We start from the raw sequence: 25,093 nt of genomic DNA on the forward strand, positions 1-25,093 counted from the left end.
TGCGCTGATAGGCGCCGAGGTACCTCGAGTGAGCTGTCCATCACAGTGGGGGAAAGGGCGGGATAGGTTGCATAGCCTAGTCTGTGTGGGGAGGGGTTAAACTGGCGAGGCTTCTGTGCGAGTTCACATGCCTCTTGTTTATGAAGGGTCAGAGACCGATCAGCTCAGTAAATGATAAGAAAGCAGTCGGTGGTACCTCTTTGGGTGAATATATTGTGCTTTTCCAGCACTGCAGCTGCGTGAAGGCCCAGAAGAGTTGTATTCAGTGATCACCTGTGTCTGTAACGTTGCCACTGCGCCGATAGGCGCCGAGGTACCTCGAGTGAGCAGTCCATCACAGTGGTGGAAAGGGCGGATAGGTTGCATAGCCTAGTGTGTGTGGGGAGGGGCTAAACTGGCGAGGCTTCTGTGCGTGTTCACTTGCCTCTTGTTTATGAAGGGTCAGAGACCGATTAGCGCAGCAAATGAGGAGAAAGCAGTCGGTGGTACCTCTTTGGGTGAATGTATTGTGCTTTTCCAGCACTGCAGCTGCGTAAAGGCCCAGAAGAGTTGTCTCGAGTGACCACGTGTGTCTGTAACTTTGCCACCGTGCCGTTTGGCGCCAAGGTCCCTCGAGTGAGCTGTCCATCACAGTGGGGGAAAGGGCGGGAAGAGGTTGCATAGCCTAGTGTGTGGGGCGGGGCCAAACGGGGGGGGCTTCTGTACGAGTTCACATGCCTCTTGTTTATAAAGGGTCAGAGACCATCAGAGCATCAGATGAGGAGAAATCAGCCTCCTGGTCACTGGAAGTACAGGAGGATTGCGCTCGAGAAACTCGTGGATGCCTAGACCTCCATCACGGATTACAGCTAATTGTAGACTGTAGCCTCGACCTTGCTCACTAGGTTCTTGGGCTGATTATAATGCGTTACTGAAGTTTAGCTTCATCCGGGGCACGTGCTGTTTCTTTTGTATCTGTAAGTGCTTCCTGTTGAGGTTTAATTTTTGAAACAGGAGCATCGTGCCAAAATGAATCCTGCCTGCAAATGTATCCACGAAGATGCCACCATGTTGTGCCATACCTCTACTCAACTGGAGTACTTTCTACTGGGTACTCAGTAAGTGCTACCTCGTTGGGTAAATGTATGGTGCTTTTCCTACACTACAGCTGCGTAAAGGACCTGAAGAGAAGTCTTCAGTGATCACCTGTGTCTGTGACTTTGCCACTGCGCTGATAGGCGCCGAGGTACCTCGAGTGAGCTGTCCATCACAGGGGGGGAAAGGGCGGGATAGGTTGCATAGCCTAGTGTGTGTGGGGAGGGGTTAAACTGGTGAGGCTTCTGTGCGAGTTCACATGCCTCTTGTTTATGAAGGGTCAGAGACCGATCAGCGCAGTAAATGATAAGAAAGCAGTCGGTGGTACCTCTTTGGGGGAATGTATTCTGCTTTTCCAGCACTGCAGCTGCGTGAAGGCCCAGAAGAGTTGTCTTCAGTGATCACTTTTGTCTGTGACTTTGTCACTGCGCCGAGGTACCTCGAGTGAGCTGTCCAGCAAAGTGGGGTAAAGGGCGGGAGAGGTTGCATAGCCTAGTGTATGTGGGGAGGGGTTAAACTGGTGAGTCTTCTGTGCGAATACACATGCCTCTTGTTTACGAAGGGTCAGAGACCGATCAGCGCAGTAAATGATAAGAAAGCAGTCGGTGGTACCTCTTTGGGTAAATGTATTGTGCTTTTCAAACACTACAGCTGCGTAAAGGCCCAGAAGAGTTGTCTCGAGTGACCACGTGTGTCTGTAACTTTGCCATCGCGCCGTTTGGCGCCAAGGTCCCTCGAGTGAGCTGTCCATCACAGTGGGGGAAAGGGCGGGAAGATGTTGCATAGCCTAGTGTGTGGGGCGGGGCCAAACGGGTGGGGCTTCTGTACGAGTTCACATGCCTCTTGTTTATAAAGGGTCAGAGACCATCAGAGCATCAGATGAGGAGAAATTAGCCTCCTGGTCACTGGAAGTTTAGGAGGATTGCGCTCGAGAAACTCGTGGATGCCTAGACCTCCATCACGGATTACAGCTAATTGTAGACTGTAGCCTCGACCTTGCTCACTAGGTTCTTGGGCTGATTATAATGCGTTACTGAAGTTTAGCTTCAACCGGGGCACCTGCTGTTTCTTTTGTATCTGTAAGTGCTTCCTGTTGAGGTTTAATTTTTGGAACAGGAGCATCGTGCCAACATGAATCCTGCCTGCATATTTATCCACGAAGATGCCACCATGTTGTGCCATACCTCTACTCAACTGGAGTACTTTCTACTGGGTAGTCAGTAAGTGCTACCTCGTTGGGTAAATGTATGGTGCTTTTCCTACACTACAGCTGCGTAAAGGCCCAGAAGAGAAGTCTTCAGTGATCACCTGTGTCTGTGACTTTGCCACTGCGCTGATAGGCGCCGAGGTACCTCAAGTGAGCTGTCCATCACAGTGGGGGAAAGGGCGGGATAGGTTGCATAGCCTAGTGTGTGTGGGGAGGGGCCAAACTGGCGAGGCTTCTGTGCGTGTTCACTTGCCTCTTGTTTATGAAGGGTCAGAGACCGATTAGCGCAGCAAATGAGGAGAAAGCAGTCGGTGGTACCTCTTTGGGTGAATGTATTGTGCTTTTCCAGCACTGCAGCTGCGTAAAGGCCCAGAAGAGTTGTCTCGAGTGACCACGTGTGTCTGTAACTTTGCCACCCGCCGTTTGGCGCCAAGGTCCCTCGAGTGAGCTGTCCATCACAGTGGGGGAAAGGGCGGGAAGAGGTTGCATAGCCTAGTGTGTGGGGCGGGGCCAAACGGGCCGGGCTTCTGTACGAGTTCACATGCCTCTTGTTTATAAAGGGTCAGAGACCATCAGAGCATCAGATGAGGAGAAATCAGCCTCCTGGTCACTGGAAGTACAGGAGGATTGCGCTCGAGAAACTCGTGGATGCCTAGACCTCCATCACGGATTACAGCTAATTGTAGACTGTAGCCTCGACCTTGCTCACTAGGTTCTTGGGCTGATTATAATGCGTTACTGAAGTTTAGCTTCATCCGGGGCACGTGCTGTTTCTTTTGTATCTGTAAGTGCTTCCTGTTGAGGTTTAATTTTTGAAACAGGAGCATCGTGCCAAAATGAATCCTGCCTGCATATTTATCCACGAAGATGCCACCATGTTGTGCCATACCTCTACTCAACTGGAGTACTTTCTACTGGGTAGTCAGTAAGTGCTACCTCGTTGGGTAAATGTATGGTGCTTTTCCTACACTACAGCTGTGTAAAGGCCCAGAAGAGAAGTCTTCAGTAATCACCTGTGTCTGTGACTTTGCCACTGCGCTGATAGGCGCCGAGGTACCTCGAGTGAGCTGTCCATCACAGTGGGGGAAAGGGCGGGATAGGTTGCATAGCCTAGTCTGTGTGGGGAGGGGTTAAACTGGCGAGGCTTCTGTGCGAGTTCACATGCCTCTTGTTTATGAAGGGTCAGAGACCGATCAGCTCAGTAAATGATAAGAAAGCAGTCGGTGGTACCTCTTTGGGTGAATGTATTGTGCTTTTCCAGCACTGCAGCTGCGTAAAGGCCCAGAAGAGAAGTCTTCAGTGATCACCTGTGTCTGTGACTTTGCCACTGCGCTGATAGGCGCCGAGGTACCTCGAGTGAGCTGTCCATCACAGTGGGGGAAAGGGTGGGATAGGTTGCATAGCCTAGTCAGTCACTTTGCCACTGCGCTGATAGGCGCCGAGGTACCTCGAGTGAGCTGTCCATCACAGTGGGGGAAAGGGCGGGATAGGTTGCATAGCCTAGTCTGTGTGGGGAGGGGTTAAACTGGCGAGGCTTCTGTGCAAGTTCACATGCCTCTTGTTTATGAAGGGTCAGAGACCGATCAGCTCAGTAAATGATAAGAAAGCAGTCGGTGGTACCTCTTTGGGTGAATGTATTGTGCTTTTCCAGCACTGCAGCTGCGTGAAGGCCCAGAAGAGTTGTATTCAGGGATCACCTGTGTCTGTAACGTTGCCACTGCGCCGATAGGCGCCGAGGTACCTCGAGTGAGCTGTCCATCACAGTGGGGTAAAGGGCTGGATAGGTTGCATAGCCTAGTGTGTGTGGGGAGGGGCCAAAGTGGCGAGGCTTCTGTGCGTGTTCACTTGCCTCTTGTTTATGAAGGGTCAGAGACTGATCAGCTCAGTAAATGATAAGAAAGCAGTCGGTGGTACCTCTTTGGGTAAATGTATTGTGCTTTTCCAGCACTGCAGCTCCGTGAAGGCCCAGAAGAGTTGTCTCGAGTGACCACGTGTGTCTGTAACTTTGCCACCGCGCCGTTTGGCGCCAAGGTCCCTCGAGTGAGCTGTCCATCACAGTGGGGGAAAGGGCGGGAAGAGGTTGCATAGCCTAGTGTGTGGGGCGGGGCCAAACGGGCGGGGCTTCTGTACGAGTTCACATGCCTCTTGTTTATAAAGGGTCAGAGACCATCAGAGCATCAGATGAGGAGAAATCAGCCTCCTGGTCACTGGAAGTACAGGAGGATTGCGCTCGAGAAACTCGTGGATGCCTAGACCTCCATCACGGATTAAAGCTAATTTTAGACGGTAGCCTCGACCTTGCTCACTAGGTTCTTGGGCTGATTATAATGCGTTACTGAAGTTTAGCTTCATCCGGGGCACGTGCTGTTTCTTTTGTATCTGTAAGTGCTTCCTGTTGAGGTTTAATTTTTGAAACAGGAGCATCGTGCCAAAATGAATCCTGCCTGCATATTTATCCACGAAGATGCCACCATGTTGTGCCATACCTCTACTCAACTGGAGTACTTTCTACTGGGTAGTCAGTAAGTGCTACCTCGTTGGGTAAATGTATGGTGCTTTTCCTACACTACAGCTGCGTAAAGGCCCAGAAGAGAAGTCTTCAGTGATCACCTGTGTCTGTGACTTTGCCACTGCGCTGATAGGCGCCGAGGTACCTCGAGTGAGCTGTCCATCACAGTGGGGGAAAGGGCGGGATAGGTTGCATAGCCTAGTCTGTGTGGGGAGGGGTTAAACTGGCGAGGCTTCTGTGCGAGTTCACATGCCTCTTGTTTATGAAGGGTCAGAGACCGATCAGCTCAGTAAATGATAAGAAAGCAGTCGGTGGTACCTCTTTGGGTGAATATATTGTGCTTTTCCAGCACTGCAGCTGCGTGAAGGCCCAGAAGAGTTGTATTCAGTGATCACCTGTGTCTGTAACGTTGCCACTGCGCCGATAGGCGCCGAGGTACCTCGAGTGAGCAGTCCATCACAGTGGTGGAAAGGGCGGATAGGTTGCATAGCCTAGTGTGTGTGGGGAGGGGCTAAACTGGCGAGGCTTCTGTGCGTGTTCACTTGCCTCTTGTTTATGAAGGGTCAGAGACCGATTAGCGCAGCAAATGAGGAGAAAGCAGTCGGTGGTACCTCTTTGGGTGAATGTATTGTGCTTTTCCAGCACTGCAGCTGCGTAAAGGCCCAGAAGAGTTGTCTCGAGTGACCACGTGTGTCTGTAACTTTGCCACCGTGCCGTTTGGCGCCAAGGTCCCTCGAGTGAGCTGTCCATCACAGTGGGGGAAAGGGCGGGAAGAGGTTGCATAGCCTAGTGTGTGGGGCGGGGCCAAACGGGCGGGGCTTCTGTACGAGTTCACATGCCTCTTGTTTATAAAGGGTCAGAGACCATCAGAGCATCAGATGAGGAGAAATCAGCCTCCTGGTCACTGGAAATACAGGAGGATTGCGCTCGAGAAACTCGTGGATGCCTAGACCTCCATCACGGATTACAGCTAATTGTAGACTGTAGCCTCGACCTTGCTCACTAGGTTCTTGGGCTGATTATAATGCGTTACTGAAGTTTAGCTTCATCCGGGGCACGTGCTGTTTCTTTTGTATCTGTAAGTGCTTCCTGTTGAGGTTTAATTTTTGAAACAGGAGCATCGTGCCAAAATGAATCCTGCCTGCAAATGTATCCACGAAGATGCCACCATGTTGTGCCATACCTCTACTCAACTGGAGTACTTTCTACTGGGTACTCAGTAAGTGCTACCTCGTTGGGTAAATGTATGGTGCTTTTCCTACACTACAGCTGCGTAAAGGACCTGAAGAGAAGTCTTCAGTGATCACCTGTGTCTGTGACTTTGCCACTGCGCTGATAGGCGCCGAGGTACCTCGAGTGAGCTGTCCATCACAGGGGGGAAAGGGCGGGATAGGTTGCATAGCCTAGTGTTTGTGGGGAGGGGTTAAACTGGTGAGGCTTCTGTGCGAGTTCACATGCCTCTTGTTTATGAAGGGTCAGAGACCGATCAGCGCAGTAAATGATAAGAAAGCAGTCGGTGGTACCTCTTTGGGGGAATGTATTCTGCTTTTCCAGCACTGCAGCTGCGTGAAGGCCCAGAAGAGTTGTCTTCAGTGATCACCTTTGTCTGTGACTTTGTCACTGCGCCGAGGTACCTCGAGTGAGCTGTCCAGCAAAGTGGGGTAAAGGGCGGGAGAGGTTGCATAGCCTAGTGTGTGTGGGGAGGGGTTAAACTGGTGAGTCTTCTGTGCGAATACACATGCCTCTTGTTTACGAAGGGTCAGAGACCGATCAGCGCAGTAAATGATAAGAAAGCAGTCGGTGGTACCTCTTTGGGTAAATGTATTGTGCTTTTCAAACACTACAGCTGCGTAAAGGCCCAGAAGAGTTGTCTCGAGTTACCACGTGTGTCTGTAACTTTGCCATCGCGCCGTTTGGCGCCAAGGTCCCTCGAGTGAGCTGTCCATCACAGTGGGGGAAAGGGCGGGAAGATGTTGCATAGCCTAGTGTGTGGGGCGGGGCCAAACGGGTGGGGCTTCTGTACGAGTTCACATGCCTCTTGTTTATAAAGGGTCAGAGACCATCAGAGCATCAGATGAGGAGAAATTAGCCTCCTGGTCACTGGAAGTTTAGGAGGATTGCGCTCGAGAAACTCGTGGATGCCTAGACCTCCATCACGGATTACAGCTAATTGTAGACTGTAGCCTCGACCTTGCTCACTAGGTTCTTGGGCTGATTATAATGCGTTACTGAAGTTTAGCTTCAACCGGGGCACCTGCTGTTTCTTTTGTATCTGTAAGTGCTTCCTGTTGAGGTTTAATTTTTGAAACAGGAGCATCGTGCCAACATGAATCCTGCCTGCATATTTATCCACGAAGATGCCACCATGTTGTGCCATACCTCTACTCAACTGGAGTACTTTCTACTGGGTAGTCAGTAAGTGCTACCTCGTTGGGTAAATGTATGGTGCTTTTCCTACACTACAGCTGCGTAAAGGCCCAGAAGAGAAGTCTTCAGTGATCACCTGTGTCTGTGACTTTGCCACTGCGCTGATAGGCGCCGAGGTACCTCAAGTGAGCTGTCCATCACAGTGGGGGAAAGGGCGGGATAGGTTGCATAGCCTAGTGTGTGTGGGGAGGGGCCAAACTGGCGAGGCTTCTGTGCGTGTTCACTTGCCTCTTGTTTATGAAGGGTCAGAGACCGATTAGCGCAGCAAATGAGGAGAAAGCAGTCGGTGGTACCTCTTTGGGTGAATGTATTGTGCTTTTCCAGCACTGCAGCTGCGTAAAGGCCCAGAAGAGTTGTCTCGAGTGACCACGTGTGTCTGTAACTTTGCCACCCGCCGTTTGGCGCCAAGGTCCCTCGAGTGAGCTGTCCATCACAGTGGGGGAAAGGGCGGGAAGAGGTTGCATAGCCTAGTGTGTGGGGCGGGGCCAAACGGGCCGGGCTTCTGTACGAGTTCACATGCCTCTTGTTTATAAAGGGTCAGAGACCATCAGAGCATCAGATGAGGAGAAATCAGCCTCCTGGTCACTGGAAGTACAGGAGGATTGCGCTCGAGAAACTTGTGGATGCCTAGACCTCCATCACGGATTACAGCTAATTGTAGACTGTAGCCTCGACCTTGCTCACTAGGTTCTTGGGCTGATTATAATGCGTTACTGAAGTTTAGCTTCATCCGGGGCACGTGCTGTTTCTTTTGTATCTGTAAGTGCTTCCTGTTGAGGTTTAATTTTTGAAACAGGAGCATCGTGCCAAAATGAATCCTGCCTGCATATTTATCCACGAAGATGCCACCATGTTGTGCCATACCTCTACTCAACTGGAGTACTTTCTACTGGGTAGTCAGTAAGTGCTACCTCGTTGGGTAAATGTATGGTGCTTTTCCTACACTACAGCTGTGTAAAGGCCCAGAAGAGAAGTCTTCAGTAATCACCTGTGTCTGTGACTTTGCCACTGCGCTGATAGGCGCCGAGGTACCTCGAGTGAGCTGTCCATCACAGTGGGGGAAAGGGCGGGATAGGTTGCATAGCCTAGTCTGTGTGGGGAGGGGTTAAACTGGCGAGGCTTCTGTGCGAGTTCACATGCCTCTTGTTTATGAAGGGTCAGAGACCGATCAGCTCAGTAAATGATAAGAAAGCAGTCGGTGGTACCTCTTTGGGTGAATGTATTGTGCTTTTCCAGCACTGCAGCTGCGTAAAGGCCCAGAAGAGAAGTCTTCAGTGATCACCTGTGTCTGTGACTTTGCCACTGCGCTGATAGGCGCCGAGGTACCTCGAGTGAGCTGTCCATCACAGTGGGGGAAAGGGTGGGATAGGTTGCATAGCCTAGTCAGTCACTTTGCCACTGCGCTGATAGGCGCCGAGGTACCTCGAGTGAGCTGTCCATCACAGTGGGGGAAAGGGCGGGATAGGTTGCATAGCCTAGTCTGTGTGGGGAGGGGTTAAACTGGCGAGGCTTCTGTGCAAGTTCACATGCCTCTTATTTATGAAGGGTCAGAGACCGATCAGCTCAGTAAATGATAAGAAAGCAGTCGGTGGTACCTCTTTGGGTGAATGTATTGTGCTTTTCCAGCACTGCAGCTGCGTGAAGGCCCAGAAGAGTTGTATTCAGGGATCACCTGTGTCTGTAACGTTGCCACTGCGCCGATAGGCGCCGAGGTACCTCGAGTGAGCTGTCCATCACAGTGGGGTAAAGGGCTGGATAGGTTGCATAGCCTAGTGTGTGTGGGGAGGGGCCAAAGTGGCGAGGCTTCTGTGCGTGTTCACTTGCCTCTTGTTTATGAAGGGTCAGAGACTGATCAGCTCAGTAAATGATAAGAAAGCAGTCGGTGGTACCTCTTTGGGTAAATGTATTGTGCTTTTCCAGCACTGCAGCTCCGTGAAGGCCCAGAAGAGTTGTCTCGAGTGACCACGTGTGTCTGTAACTTTGCCACCGCGCCGTTTGGCGCCAAGGTCCCTCGAGTGAGCTGTCCATCACAGTGGGGGAAAGGGCGGGAAGAGGTTGCATAGCCTAGTGTGTGGGGCGGGGCCAAACGGGCGGGGCTTCTGTACGAGTTCACATGCCTCTTGTTTATAAAGGGTCAGAGACCATCAGAGCATCAGATGAGGAGAAATCAGCCTCCTGGTCACTGGAAGTACAGGAGGATTGCGCTCGAGAAACTCGTGGATGCCTAGACCTCCATCACGGATTAAAGCTAATTTTAGACGGTAGCCTCGACCTTGCTCACTAGGTTCTTGGGCTGATTATAATGCGTTACTGAAGTTTAGCTTCAACCGGGGCACGTGCTGTTTCTTTTGTATATGTAAGTGCTTCCTGTTGAGGTTTAATTTTTGAAACAGGAGCATCGTGCCAAAATGAATCCTGCCTGCATATTTATCCACGAAGATGCCACCATGTTGTGCCATACCTCTACTCAACTGGAGTACTTTCTACTGGGTAGTCAGTAAGTGCTACCTCGTTGGGTAAATGTATGGTGCTTTTCCTACACTACAGCTGCGTAAAGGCCCAGAAGAGAAGTCTTCAGTGATCACCTGTGTCTGTGACTTTGCCACTGCGCTGATAGGCGCCGAGGTACCTCGAGTGAGCTGTCCATCACAGTGGGGGAAAGGGCGGGATAGGTTGCACAGCCTAGTCAGTGACTTTGCCACTGCGCTGATAGGCGCCGAGGTACCTCGAGTGAGCTGTCCATCACAGTGGGGGAAAGGGCGGGATAGGTTGCATAGCCTAGTCTGTGTGGGGAGGGGTTAAACTGGCGAGGCTTCTGTGGGAGTTCACATGCCTCTTGTTTATGAAGGGTCAGAGACCGATCAGCTCAGTAAATGATAAGAAAGCAGTCGGTGGTACCTCTTTGGGTAAATGTATTGTGCTTTTCCAGCACTGCAGCTGCGTGAAGGCCCAGAAGAGAAGTCTTCAGTGATCACCTGTGTCTGTGACTTTCCCACTGCGCTGATAGGCGCCGAGGTACCTCGAGTGAGCAGTCCATCACAGTGGTGGAAAGGGCGGATAGGTTGCATAGCCTAGTGTGTGGGGGGAGGGGCTAAACTGGCGAGGCTTCTGTGCGTGTTCACTTGCCTCTTGTTTATGAAGGGTCAGAGACCGATTAGCGCAGCAAATGAGGAGAAAGCAGTCGGTGGTACCTCTTTGGGTGAATGTATTGTGCTTTTCCAGCACTGCAGCTGCGTAAAGGCCCAGAAGAGTTGTCTCGAGTGACCACGTGCGTCTGTAACTCTGCCACCGCGCCGTTTGGCGCCAAGGTCCCTCGAGTGAGCTGTCCATCACAGTGGGGGAAAGGGCGGGAAGAGGTTGCATAGCCTAGTGTGTGGGGCGGGGCCAAACGGGCGGGGCTTCTGTACGAGTTCACATGCCTCTTGTTTATAAAGGGTCAGAGACCATCAGAGCATCAGATGAGGAGAAATCAGCCTCCTGGTCACTGGAAGTACAGGAGGATTGCGCTCGAGAAACTCGTGGATGCCTAGACCTCCATCACGGATTACAGCTAATTTTAGACTGTAGCCTCGACCTTGCTCACTAGGTTCTTGGGCTGATTATAATGCGTTACTGAAGTTTAGCTTCAACCGGGGCACGTGCTGTTTCTTTTGTATATGTAAGTGCTTCCTGTTGAGGTTTAATTTTTGAAACAGGAGCATCGTGCCAAAATGAATCCTGCCTGCATATTTATCCACGAAGATGCCACCATGTTGTGCCATACCTCTACTCAACTGGAGTACTTTCTACTGGGTAGTCAGTAAGTGCTACCTCGTTGGGTAAATGTATGGTGCTTTTCCTACACTACAGCTGCGTAAAGGCCCAGAAGAGAAGTCTTCAGTGATCACCTGTGTCTGTGACTTTGCCACTGCGCTGATAGGCGCCGAGGTACCTCGAGTGAGCTGTCCATCACAGTGGGGGAAAGGGCGGGATAGGTTGCATAGCCTAGTCTGTGTGGGGAGGGGTTAAACTGGCGAGGCTTCTGTGCGAGTTCACGTGCCTCTTGTTTATGAAGGGTCAGAGACCGATCAGCTCAGTAAATGATAAGAAAGCAGTCGGTGGTACCTCTTTGGGTGAATGTATTGTGCTTTTCCAGCACTGCAGCTGCGTAAAGGCCCAGAAGAGAAGTCTTCAGTGATCACCTGTGTCTGTGACTTTGCCACTGCGCTGATAGGCACCGAGGTACCTCGAGTGAGCTGTCCATCACAGTGGGGGAAAGAGCGGGATAGGTTGCATAGCCTAGTCAGTGACTTTGCCACTGCGCTGATAGGCGCCGAGGTACCTCGAGTGAGCTGTCCATCGAAGTGGGGGAAAGGGCGGGATAGGTTGCATAGCCTAGTCTGTGTGGGGAGGGGTTAAACTGGCGAGGCTTCTGTGGGAGTTCACATGCCTCTTGTTTATGAAGGGTCAGAGACCGATCAGCTCAGTAAATGATAAGAAAGCAGTCGGTGGTACCTCTTTGGGTGAATGTATTGCGCTTTTCCAGCACTGCAGCTGCGTGAAGGCCCAGAAGAGTTGTATTCAGTGATCACCTGTGTCTGTGACTTTGCCACTGCGCCAATATGCGCCGAGGTACCTCGAGGGAGCTGTCCATCACAGTGGGGGAAAGGGCGGGATAGGTTGCATAGCCTAGTGTGTGTGGGGAGGGGCCAAACTGGCGAGGCTTCTGTGCGTGTTCACTTGCCTCTTGTTTATGAAGGGTCAGAGACTGATCAGCTCAGTAAATGATAAGAAAGCAGTCGGTGGTAACTCTTTGGGTAAATGTATTGTGCTTTTCCAGCACTGCAGCTGTGTGAAGGCCCAGAAGAGTTGTCTCGAGTGACCACGTGTGTCTGTAACTTTGCCACCGCGCCGTTTGGCGCCAAGGTCCCTCGAGTGAGCTGTCCATCACAGTGGGGGAAAGGGCGGGAAGAGGTTGCATAGCCTAGTGTGTGGGGCGGGGCCAAACGGGCGGGGCTTCTGTACGAGTTCACATGCCTCTTGTTTATGAAGGGTCAGAGACCGATTAGCGCAGCAAATGAGGAGAAAGCAGTCGGTGGTACCTCTTTGGGTGAATGTATTGTGCTTTTCCAGCACTGCAGCTGCGTAAAGGCCCAGAAGAGTTGTCTCGAGTGACCACGTGTGTCTGTAACTTTGCCACCCGCCGTTTGGCGCCAAGGTCCCTCGAGTGAGCTGTCCATCACAGTGGGGGAAAGGGCGGGAAGAGGTTGCATAGCCTAGTGTGTGGGGCGGGGCCAAACGGGCCGGGCTTCTGTACGAGTTCACATGCCTCTTGTTTATAAAGGGTCAGAGACCATCAGAGCATCAGATGAGGAGAAATCAGCCTCCTGGTCACTGGAAGTACAGGAGGATTGCGCTCGAGAAACTCGTGGATGCCTAGACCTCCATCACGGATTACAGCTAATTGTAGACTGTAGCCTCGACCTTGCTCACTAGGTTCTTGGGCTGATTATAATGCGTTACTGAAGTTTAGCTTCATCCGGGGCACGTGCTGTTTCTTTTGTATCTGTAAGTGCTTCCTGTTGAGGTTTAATTTTTGAAACAGGAGCATCGTGCCAAAATGAATCCTGCCTGCATATTTATCCACGAAGATGCCACCATGTTGTGCCATACCTCTACTCAACTGGAGTACTTTCTACTGGGTACTCAGTAAGTGCTACCTCGTTGGGTAAATGTATGGTGCTTTTCCTACACTACAGCTGTGTAAAGGCCCAGAAGAGAAGTCTTCAGTAATCACCTGTGTCTGTGACTTTGCCACTGCGCTGATAGGCGCAGAGGTACCTCGAGTGAGCTGTCCATCACAGTGGGGGAAAGGGCGGGATAGGTTGCATAGCCTAGTCTGTGTGGGGAGGGGTTAAACTGGCGAGGCTTCTGTGCGAGTTCACATGCCTCTTGTTTATGAAGGGTCAGAGACCGATCAGCTCAGTAAATGATAAGAAAGCAGTCGGTGGTACCTCTTTGGGTGAATGTATTGTGCTTTTCCAGCACTGCAGCTGCGTAAAGGCCCAGAAGAGAAGTCTTCAGTGATCACCTGTGTCAGTGACTTTGCCACTGCGCTGATAGGCACCGAGGTACCTCGAGTGAGCTGTCCATCACAGTGGGGGAAAGAGCGGGATAGGTTGCATAGCCTAGTCAGTGACTTTGCCACTGCACTGATAGGCGCCGAGGTACCTCGAGTGAGCTGTCCATCGAAGTGGGGGAAAGGGCGGGATAGGTTGCATAGCCTAGTCTGTGTGGGGAGGGGTTAAACTGGCGAGGCTTCTGTGGGAGTTCACATGCCTCTTGTTTATGAAGGGTCGGAGACCGATCAGCTCAGTAAATGATAAGAAAGCAGTCGGTGGTACCTCTTTGGGTGAATGTATTGCGCTTTTCCAGCACTGCAGCTGCGTGAAGGCCCAGAAGAGTTGTATTCAGTGATCACCTGTGTCTGTGACTTTGCCACTGCGCCGATATGCGCCGAGGTACCTCGAGGGAGCTGTCCATCAAAGTGGGGTAAAGGGCTGGATAGGTTGCATAGCCTAGTGTGTGTGGGGAGGGGCCAAACTGGCGAGGCTTCTGTGCGTGTTCACTTGCCTCTTGTTTATGAAGGGTCAGAGACTGATCAGCTCAGTAAATGATAAGAAAGCAGTCGGTGGTAACTCTTTGGGTAAATGTATTGTGCTTTTCCAGCACTGCAGCTGTGTGAAGGCCCAGAAGAGTTGTCTCGAGTGACCACGTGTGTCTGTAACTTTGCCACCCGCCGTTTGGCGCCAAGGTCCCTCGAGTGAGCTGTCCATCACAGTGGGGGAAAGGGCGGGAAGAGGTTGCATAGCCTAGTGTGTGGGGCGGGGCCAAACGGGCCCGGCTTCTGTACGAGTTCACATGCCTCTTGTTTATAAAGGGTCAGAGACCATCAGAGCATCAGATGAGGAGAAATCAGCCTCCTGGTCACTGGAAGTACAGGAGGATTGCGCTCGAGAAACTCGTGGATGCCTAGACCTCCATCACGGATTACAGCTAATTGTAGACTGTAGCCTCGACCTTGCTCACTAGGTTCTTGGGCTGATTATAATGCGTTACTGAAGTTTAGCTTCATCCGGGGCACGTGCTGTTTCTTTTGTATCTGTAAGTGCTTCCTGTTGAGGTTTAATTTTTGAAACAGGAGCATCGTGCCAAAATGAATCCTGCCTGCATATTTATCCACGAAGATGCCACCATGTTGTGCCATACCTCTACTCAACTGGAGTACTTTCTACTGGGTAGTCAGTAAGTGCTACCTCGTTGGGTAAATGTATGGTGCTTTTCCTACACTACAGCTGCGTAAAGGCCCAGAAGAGTAGTCTTCAGTGATCACCTGTGTCTGTGACTTTGCCACTGCGCTGATAGGCGCCGAGGTACCTCGAGTGAGCTGTCCATCACAGTGGGGGAAAGGGCGGGATAGGTTGCATAGCCTAGTCTGTGTGGGGAGGGGTTAAACTGGCGAGGCTTCTGTGTGAGTTCACATGCCTCTTGTTTATGAAGGGTCAGAGACCGATCAGCTCAGTAAATGATAAGAAAGCAGTCGGTGGTACCTCTTTGGGTGAATGTATTGTGCTTTTCCAGCACTGCAGCTGCGTAAAGGCCCAGAAGAGAAGTCTTCAGTGATCACCTGTGTCTGTGACTTTGCCACTGCGCTGATAGGCGCCGAGGTACCTCGAGTGAGCTGTCCATCACAGTGGGGGAAAGGGTGGGATAGGTTGCATAGCCTAGTCAGTCACTTTGCCACTGCGCTGATAGGCGCCGAGGTACCTCGAGTGAGCTGTCCATCACAGTGGGGGAAAGGGCGGGATAGGTTGCATAGCCTAGTCTGTGTGGGGAGGGGTTAAACTGGCGAGGCTTCTGTGCAAGTTCACATGCCTCTTGTTTATGAAGGGTCAGAGACCGATCAGCTCAGTAAATGATAAGAAAGCAGTCGGTGGTACCTCTTTGGGTGAATGTATTGTGCTTTTCCAGCACTGCAGCTGCGTGAAGGCCCAGAAGAGTTGTATTCAGGGATCACCTGTGTCTGTAACGTTGCCACTGCGCCGATAGGCGCCGAGGTACCTCGAGTGAGCTGTCCATCACAGTGGGGTAAAGGGCTGGATAGGTTGCATAGCCTAGTGTGTGTGGGGAGGGGCCAAACTGGCGAGGCTTCTGTGCGTGTTCACTTGCCTCTTGTTTATGAAGGGTCAGAGACTGATCAGCTCAGTAAATGATAAGAAAGCAGTCGGTGGTACCTCTTTGGGTAAATGTATTGTGCTTTTCCAGCACTGCAGCTCCGTGAAGGCCCAGAAGAGCTGTCTCGAGTGACCACGTGTGTCTGTAACTTTGCCACCGCGCCGTTTGGCGCCAAGGTCCCTCGAGTGAGCTGTCCATCACAGTGGGGGAAAGGGCGGGAAGAGGTTGCATAGCCTAGTGTGTGGGGCGGGGCCAAACGGGCGGGGCTTCTGTACGAGTTCACATGCCTCTTGTTTATAAAGGGTCAGAGACCATCAGAGCATCAGATGAGGAGAAATCAGCCTCCTGGTCACTGGAAGTACAGGAGGATTGCGCTCGAGAAACTCGTGGATGCCTAGACCTCCATCACGGATTAAAGCTAATTTTAGACGGTAGCCTCGACCTTGCTCACTAGGTTCTTGGGCTGATTATAATGCGTTACTGAAGTTTAGCTTCAACCGGGGCACGTGCTGTTTCTTTTGTATATGTAAGTGCTTCCTGTTGAGGTTTAATTTTTGAAACAGGAGCATCGTGCCAAAATGAATCCTGCCTGCATATTTATCCACGAAGATGCCACCATGTTGTGCCATACCTCTACTCAACTGGAGTACTTTCTACTGGGTAGTCAGTAAGTGCTACCTCGTTGGGTAAATGTATGGTGCTTTTCCTACACTACAGCTGCGTAAAGGCCCAGAAGAGAAGTCTTCAGTGATCACCTGTGTCTGTGACTTTGCCACTGCGCTGATAGGCGCCGAGGTACCTCGAGTGAGCTGTCCATCACAGTGGGGGAAAGGGCGGGATAGGTTGCACAGCCTAGTCAGTGACTTTGCCACTGCGCTGATAGGCGCCGAGGTACCTCGAGTGAGCTGTCCATCACAGTGGGGGAAAGGGCGGGATAGGTTGCATAGCCTAGTCTGTGTGGGGAGGGGTTAAACTGGCGAGGCTTCTGTGGGAGTTCACATGCCTCTTGTTTATGAAGGGTCAGAGACCGAGCAGCTCAGTAAATGATAAGAAAGCAGTCGGTGGTACCTCTTTGGGTAAATGTATTGTGCTTTTCCAGCACTGCAGCTGCGTGAAGGCCCAGAAGAGAAGTCTTCAGTGATCACCTGTGTCTGTGACTTTCCCACTGCGCTGATAGGCGCCGAGGTACCTCGAGTGAGCAGTCCATCACAGTGGTGGAAAGGGCGGATAGGTTGCATAGCCTAGTGTGTGTGGGGAGGGGCCAAACTGGCGAGGCTTCTGTGCGTGTTCACTTGCCTCTTGTTTATGAAGGGTCAGAGACCGATTAGCGCAGCAAATGAGGAGAAAGCAGTCGGTGGTACCTCTTTGGGTGAATGTATTGTGCTTTTCCAGCACTGCAGCTGCGTAAAGGCCCAGAAGAGTTGTCTCGAGTGACCACGTGTGTCTGTAACTTTGCCACCGCGCCGTTTGGCGCCAAGGTCCCTCGAGTGAGCTGTCCATCACAGTGGGGGAAAGGGCGGGAAGAGGTTGCATAGCCTAGTGTGTGGGGCGGGGCCAAACGGGCGGGACTTCTGTACGAGTTCACATGCCTCTTGTTTATAAAGGGTCAGAGACCATCAGAGCATCAGATGAGGAGAAATCAGCCTCCTGGTCACTGGAAGTACAGGAGGATTGCGCTCGAGAAACTCGTGGATGCCTAGACCTCCATCACGGATTACAGCTAATTTTAGACTGTAGCCTCGACCTTGCTCACTAGGTTCTTGGGCTGATTATAATGCGTTACTGAAGTTTAGCTTCAACCGGGGCACGTGCTGTTTCTTTTGTATATGTAAGTGCTTCCTGTTGAGGTTTAATTTTTGAAACAGGAGCATCGTGCCAAAATGAATCCTGCCTGCATATTTATCCACGAAGATGCCACCATGTTGTGCCATACCTCTACTCAACTGGAGTACTTTCTACTGGGTAGTCAGTAAGTGCTACCTCGTTGGGTAAATGTATGGTGCTTTTCCTACACTACAGCTGCGTAAAGGCCCAGAAGAGAAGTCTTCAGTGATCACCTGTGTCTGTGACTTTGCCACTGCGCTGATAGGCGCCGAGGTACCTCGAGTGAGCTGTCCATCACAGTGGGGGAAAGGGCGGGATAGGTTGCATAGCCTAGTCTGTGTGGGGAGGGGTTAAACTGGCGAGGCTTCTGTGCGAGTTCACATGCCTCTTGTTTATGAAGGGTCAGAGACCGATCAGCTCAGTAAATGATAAGAAAGCAGTCGGTGGTACCTCTTTGGGTGAATGTATTGTGCTTTTCCAGCACTGCAGCTGCGTAAAGGCCCAGAAGAGAAGTCTTCAGTGATCACCTGTGTCTGTGACTTTGCCACTGCGCTGATAGGCACCGAGGTACCTCGAGTGAGCTGTCCATCACAGTGGGGGAAAGAGCGGGATAGGTTGCATAGCCTAGTCAGTGACTTTGCCACTGCGCTGATAGGCGCCGAGGTACCTCGAGTGAGCTGTCCATCGAAGTGGGGGAAAGGGCGGGATAGGTTGCATAGCCTAGTCTGTGTGGGGAGGGGTTAAACTGGCGAGGCTTCTGTGGGAGTTCACATGCCTCTTGTTTATGAAGGGTCAGAGACCGATCAGCTCAGTAAATGATAAGAAAGCAGTCGGTGGTACCTCTTTGGGTGAATGTATTGTGCTTTTCCAGCACTGCAGCTGCGTGAAGGCCCAGAAGAGAAGTCTTCAGTGATCACCTGTGTCTGTGACTTTGCCACTGCGCTGATAGGCGCCGAGGTACCTCGAGTGAGCTGTCCATCACAGTGGGGGAAAGGGCGGGAATAGGTTGCATAGCCTAGTCTGTGTGGGGAGGGGTTAAACTGGCGAGGCTTCTGTGCGAGTTCACATGCCTCTTGTTTATGAAGGGTCAGAGACCGATCAGCTCAGTAAATGATAAGAAAGCAGTCGGTGGTACCTCTTTGGGTGAATGTATTGTGCTTTTCCAGCACTGCAGCTGCGTAAAGGCCCAGAAGAGAAGTCTTCAGTGATCACCTGTGTCTGTGACTTTGCCACTGCGCTGATAGGCGCCGAGGTACCTCGAGTGAGCTGTCCATCACAGTGGGGGAAAGGGCGGGATAGGTTGCATAGCCTAGACAGTGACTTTGCCACTGCGCTGATAGGCGCCGAGGTACCTCGAGTGAGCTGTCCATCACAGTGGGGTAAAGGGCTGGATAGGTTGCATAGCCTAGTGTGTGTGGGGAGGGGCCAAACTGGCGAGGCTTCTGTGCGTGTTCACTTGCCTCTTGTTTATGAAGGGTCAGAGACTGATCAGCTCAGTAAATGATAAGAAAGCAGTCGGTGGTAACTCTTTGGGTAAATGTATTGTGCTTTTCCAGCACTGCAGCTGTGTGAAGGCCCAGAAGAGTTGTCTCGAGTGACCACGTGTGTCTGTAACTTTGCCACCGCGCCGTTTGGCGCCAAGGTCCCTCGAGTGAGCTGTCCATCACAGTGGGGGAAAGGGCGGGAAGAGGTTGCATAGCCTAGTGTGTGGGGCGGGGCCAAACGGGCGGGGCTTCTGTACGAGTTCACATGCCTCTTGTTTATGAAGGGTCAGAGACCGATTAGCGCAGCAAATGAGGAGAAAGCAGTCGGTGGTACCTCTTTGGGTGAATGTATTGTGCTTTTCCAGCACTGCAGCTGCGTAAAGGCCCAGAAGAGTTGTCTCGAGTGACCACGTGTGTCTGTAACTTTGCCACCCGCCGTTTGGCGCCAAGGTCCCTCGAGTGAGCTGTCCATCACAGTGGGGGAAAGGGCGGGAAGAGGTTGCATAGCCTAGTGTGTGGGGCGGGGCCAAACGGGCCGGGCTTCTGTACGAGTTCACATGCCTCTTGTTTATAAAGGGTCAGAGACCATCAGAGCATCAGATGAGGAGAAATCAGCCTCCTGGTCACTGGAAGTACAGGAGGATTGCGCTCGAGAAACTCGTGGATGCCTAGACCTCCATCACGGATTACAGCTAATTGTAGACTGTAGCCTCGACCTTGCTCACTAGGTTCTTGGGCTGATTATAATGCGTTACTGAAGTTTAGCTTCATCCGGGGCACGTGCTGTTTCTTTTGTATCTGTAAGTGCTTCCTGTTGAGGTTTAATTTTTGAAACAGGAGCATCGTGCCAAAATGAATCCTGCCTGCATATTTATCCACGAAGATGCCACCATGTTGTGCCATACCTCTACTCAACTGGAGTACTTTCTACTGGGTAGTCAGTAAGTGCTACCTCGTTGGGTAAATGTATGGTGCTTTTCCTACACTACAGCTGCGTAAAGGCCCAGAAGAGAAGTCTTCAGTGATCACCTGTGTCTGTGACTTTGCCACTGCGCTGATAGGCGCCGAGGTACCTCGAGTGAGCTGTCCATCACAGTGGGGGAAAGGGCGGGATAGGTTGCACAGCCTAGTCAGTGACTTTGCCACTGCGCTGATAGGCGCCGAGGTACCTCGAGTGAGCTGTCCATCACAGTGGGGGAAAGGGCGGGATAGGTTGCATAGCCTAGTCTGTGTGGGGAGGGGTTAAACTGGCGAGGCTTCTGTGGGAGTTCACATGCCTCTTGTTTATGAAGGGTCAGAGACCGATCAGCTCAGTAAATGATAAGAAAGCAGTCGGTGGTACCTCTTTGGGTAAATGTATTGTGCTTTTCCAGCACTGCAGCTGCGTGAAGGCCCAGAAGAGAAGTCTTCAGTGATCACCTGTGTCTGTGACTTTCCCACTGCGCTGATAGGCGCCGAGGTACCTCGAGTGAGCAGTCCATCACAGTGGGGTAAAGGGCTGGATAGGTTGCATAGCCTAGTGTGTGTGGGGAGGGGCCAAAGTGGCGAGGCTTCTGTGCGTGTTCACTTGCCTCTTGTTTATGAAGGGTCAGAGACTGATCAGCTCAGTAAATGATAAGAAAGCAGTCGGTGGTACCTCTTTGGGTAAATGTATTGTGCTTTTCCAGCACTGCAGCTCCGTGAAGGCCCAGAAGAGTTGTCTCGAGTGACCACGTGTGTCTGTAACTTTGCCACCGCGCCGTTTGGCGCCAAGGTCCATCGAGTGAGCTGTCCATCACAGTGGGGGAAAGGGCGGGAAGAGGTTGCATAGCCTAGTGTGTGGGGCGGGGCCAAACGGGCGGGGCTTCTGTACGAGTTCACATGCCTCTTGTTTATAAAGGGTCAGAGACCATCAGAGCATCAGATGAGGAGAAATCAGCCTCCTGGTCACTGGAAGTACAGGAGGATTGCGCTCGAGAAACTCGTGGATGCCTAGACCTCCATCACGGATTAAAGCTAATTTTAGACGGTAGCCTCGACCTTGCTCACTAGGTTCTTGGGCTGATTATAATGCGTTACTGAAGTTTAGCTTCAACCGGGGCACGTGCTGTTTCTTTTGTATATGTAAGTGCTTCCTGTTGAGGTTTAATTTTTGAAACAGGAGCATCGTGCCAAAATGAATCCTGCCTGCATATTTATCCACGAAGATGCCACCATGTTGTGCCATACCTCTACTCAACTGGAGTACTTTCTACTGGGTAGTCAGTAAGTGCTACCTCGTTGGGTAAATGTATGGTGCTTTTCCTACACTACAGCTGCGTAAAGGCCCAGAAGAGAAGTCTTCAGTGATCACCTGTGTCTGTGACTTTGCCACTGCGCTGATATGCGCCGAGGTACCTCGAGTGAGCTGTCCATCACAGTGGGGGAAAGGGCGGGATAGGTTGCATAGCCTAGTCTGTGTGGGGAGGGGTTAAACTGGCGAGGCTTCTGTGCGAGTTCACATGCCTCTTGTTTATGAAGGGTCAGAGACCGATCAGCTCAGTAAATGATAAGAAAGCAGTCGGTGGTACCTCTTTGGGTGAATATATTGTGCTTTTCCAGCACTGCAGCTGCGTGAAGGCCCAGAAGAGTTGTATTCAGTGATCACCTGTGTCTGTAACGTTGCCACTGCGCCGATAGGCGCCGAGGTACCTCGAGTGAGCAGTCCATCACAGTGGTGGAAAGGGCGGATAGGTTGCATAGCCTAGTGTGTGTGGGGAGGGGCTAAACTGGCGAGGCTTCTGTGCGTGTTCACTTGCCTCTTGTTTATGAAGGGTCAGAGACCGATTAGCGCAGCAAATGAGGAGAAAGCAGTCGGTGGTACCTCTTTGGGTGAATGTATTGTGCTTTTCCAGCACTGCAGCTGCGTAAAGGCCCAGAAGAGTTGTCTCGAGTGACCACGTGTGTCTGTAACTTTGCCACCGTGCCGTTTGGCGCCAAGGTCCCTCGAGTGAGCTGTCCATCACAGTGGGGGAAAGGGCGGGAAGAGGTTGCATAGCCTAGTGTGTGGGGCGGGGCCAAACGGGCGGGGCTTCTGTACGAGTTCACATGCCTCTTGTTTATAAAGGGTCAGAGACCATCAGAGCATCAGATGAGGAGAAATCAGCCTCCTGGTCACTGGAAGTACAGGAGGATTGCGCTCGAGAAACTCGTGGATGCCTAGACCTCCATCACGGATTACAGCTAATTGTAGACTGTAGCCTCGACCTTGCTCACTAGGTTCTTGGGCTGATTATAATGCGTTACTGAAGTTTAGCTTCATCCGGGGCACGTGCTGTTTCTTTTGTATCTGTAAGTGCTTCCTGTTGAGGTTTAATTTTTGAAACAGGAGCATCGTGCCAAAATGAATCCTGCCTGCAAATGTATCCACGAAGATGCCACCATGTTGTGCCATACCTCTACTCAACTGGAGTACTTTCTACTGGGTACTCAGTAAGTGCTACCTCGTTGGGTAAATGTATGGTGCTTTTCCTACACTACAGCTGTGTAAAGGCCCAGAAGAGAAGTCTTCAGTAATCACCTGTGTCTGTGACTTTGCCACTGCGCTGATAGGCGCCGAGGTACCTCGAGTGAGCTGTCCATCACAGTGGGGGAAAGGGTGGGATAGGTTGCATAGCCTAGTCAGTCACTTTGCCACTGCGCTGATAGGCGCCGAGGTACCTCGAGTGAGCTGTCCATCACAGTGGGGGAAAGGGCGGGATAGGTTGCATAGCCTAGTCTGTGTGGGGAGGGGTTAAACTGGCGAGGCTTCTGTGCAAGTTCACATGCCTCTTATTTATGAAGGGTCAGAGACCGATCAGCTCAGTAAATGATAAGAAAGCAGTCGGTGGTACCTCTTTGGGTGAATGTATTGTGCTTTTCCAGCACTGCAGCTGCGTGAAGGCCCAGAAGAGTTGTATTCAGGGATCACCTGTGTCTGTAACGTTGCCACTGCGCCGATAGGCGCCGAGGTACCTCGAGTGAGCTGTCCATCACAGTGGGGTAAAGGGCTGGATAGGTTGCATAGCCTAGTGTGTGTGGGGAGGGGCCAAAGTGGCGAGGCTTCTGTGCGTGTTCACTTGCCTCTTGTTTATGAAGGGTCAGAGACTGATCAGCTCAGTAAATGATAAGAAAGCAGTCGGTGGTACCTCTTTGGGTAAATGTATTGTGCTTTTCCAGCACTGCAGCTCCGTGAAGGCCCAGAAGAGTTGTCTCGAGTGACCACGTGTGTCTGTAACTTTGCCACCGCGCTGATAGGCGCCGAGGTCCCTCGAGTGAGCTGTCCATCACAGTGGGGGAAAGGGCGGGAAGAGGTTGCATAGCCTAGTGTGTGGGGCGGGGCCAAACGGGCGGGGCTTCTGTACGAGTTCACATGCCTCTTGTTTATAAAGGGTCAGAGACCATCAGAGCATCAGATGAGGAGAAATCAGCCTCCTGGTCACTGGAAGTACAGGAGGATTGCGCTCGAGAAACTCGTGGATGCCTAGACCTCCATCACGGATTAAAGCTAATTTTAGACGGTAGCCTCGACCTTGCTCACTAGGTTCTTGGGCTGATTATAATGCGTTACTGAAGTTTAGCTTCAACCGGGGCACGTGCTGTTTCTTTTGTATATGTAAGTGCTTCCTGTTGAGGTTTAATTTTTGAAACAGGAGCATCGTGCCAAAATGAATCCTGCCTGCATATTTATCCACGAAGATGCCACCATGTTGTGCCATACCTCTACTCAACTGGAGTACTTTCTACTGGGTAGTCAGTAAGTGCTACCTCGTTGGGTAAATGTATGGTGCTTTTCCTACACTACAGCTGCGTAAAGGCCCAGAAGAGAAGTCTTCAGTGATCACCTGTGTCTGTGACTTTGCCACTGCGCTGATAGGCGCCGAGGTACCTCGAGTGAGCTGTCCATCACAGTGGGGGAAAGGGCGGGATAGGTTGCACAGCCTAGTCAGTGACTTTGCCACTGCGCTGATAGGCGCCGAGGTACCTCGAGTGAGCTGTCCATCACAGTGGGGGAAAGGGCGGGATAGGTTGCATAGCCTAGTCTGTGTGGGGAGGGGTTAAACTGGCGAGGCTTCTGTGGGAGTTCACATGCCTCTTGTTTATGAAGGGTCAGAGACCGATCAGCTCAGTAAATGATAAGAAAGCAGTCGGTGGTACCTCTTTGGGTAAATGTATTGTGCTTTTCCAGCACTGCAGCTGCGTGAAGGCCCAGAAGAGAAGTCTTCAGTGATCACCTGTGTCTGTGACTTTCCCACTGCGCTGATAGGCGCCGAGGTACCTCGAGTGAGCAGTCCATCACAGTGGTGGAAAGGGCGGATAGGTTGCATAGCCTAGTGTGTGGGGGGAGGGGCTAAACTGGCGAGGCTTCTGTGCGTGTTCACTTGCCTCTTGTTTATGAAGGGTCAGAGACCGATTAGCGCAGCAAATGAGGAGAAAGCAGTCGGTGGTACCTCTTTGGGTGAATGTATTGTGCTTTTCCAGCACTGCAGCTGCGTAAAGGCCCAGAAGAGTTGTCTCGAGTGACCACGTGTGTCTGTAACTTTGCCACCGCGCCGTTTGGCGCCAAGGTCCCTCGAGTGAGCTGTCCATCACAGTGGGGGAAAGGGCGGGAAGAGGTTGCATAGCCTAGTGTGTGGGGCGGGGCCAAACGGGCGGGACTTCTGTACGAGTTCACATGCCTCTTGTTTATAAAGGGTCAGAGACCATCAGAGCATCAGATGAGGAGAAATCAGCCTCCTGGTCACTGGAAGTACAGGAGGATTGCGCTCGAGAAACTCGTGGATGCCTAGACCTCCATCACGGATTACAGCTAATTTTAGACTGTAGCCTCGACCTTGCTCACTAGGTTCTTGGGCTGATTATAATGCGTTACTGAAGTTTAGCTTCAACCGGGGCACGTGCTGTTTCTTTTGTATATGTAAGTGCTTCCTGTTGAGGTTTAATTTTTGAAACAGGAGCATCGTGCCAAAATGAATCCTGCCTGCATATTTATCCACGAAGATGCCACCATGTTGTGCCATACCTCTACTCAACTGGAGTACTTTCTACTGGGTAGTCAGTAAGTGCTACCTCGTTGGGTAAATGTATGGTGCTTTTCCTACACTACAGCTGCGTAAAGGCCCAGAAGAGAAGTCTTCAGTGATCACCTGTGTCTGTGACTTTGCCACTGCGCTGATAGGCGCCGAGGTACCTCGAGTGAGCTGTCCATCACAGTGGGGGAAAGGGCGGGATAGGTTGCATAGCCTAGTCTGTGTGGGGAGGGGTTAAACTGGCGAGGCTTCTGTGCGAGTTCACATGCCTCTTGTTTATGAAGGGTCAGAGACCGATCAGCTCAGTAAATGATAAGAAAGCAGTCGG

The sequence above is a fragment of the Lissotriton vulgaris genome, chromosome 8 (assembly GCF_964263255.1).
Source record: "Lissotriton vulgaris chromosome 8, aLisVul1.2, whole genome shotgun sequence".
NCBI classification, from domain to species: Eukaryota; Metazoa; Chordata; class Amphibia; order Caudata; family Salamandridae; genus Lissotriton; species Lissotriton vulgaris.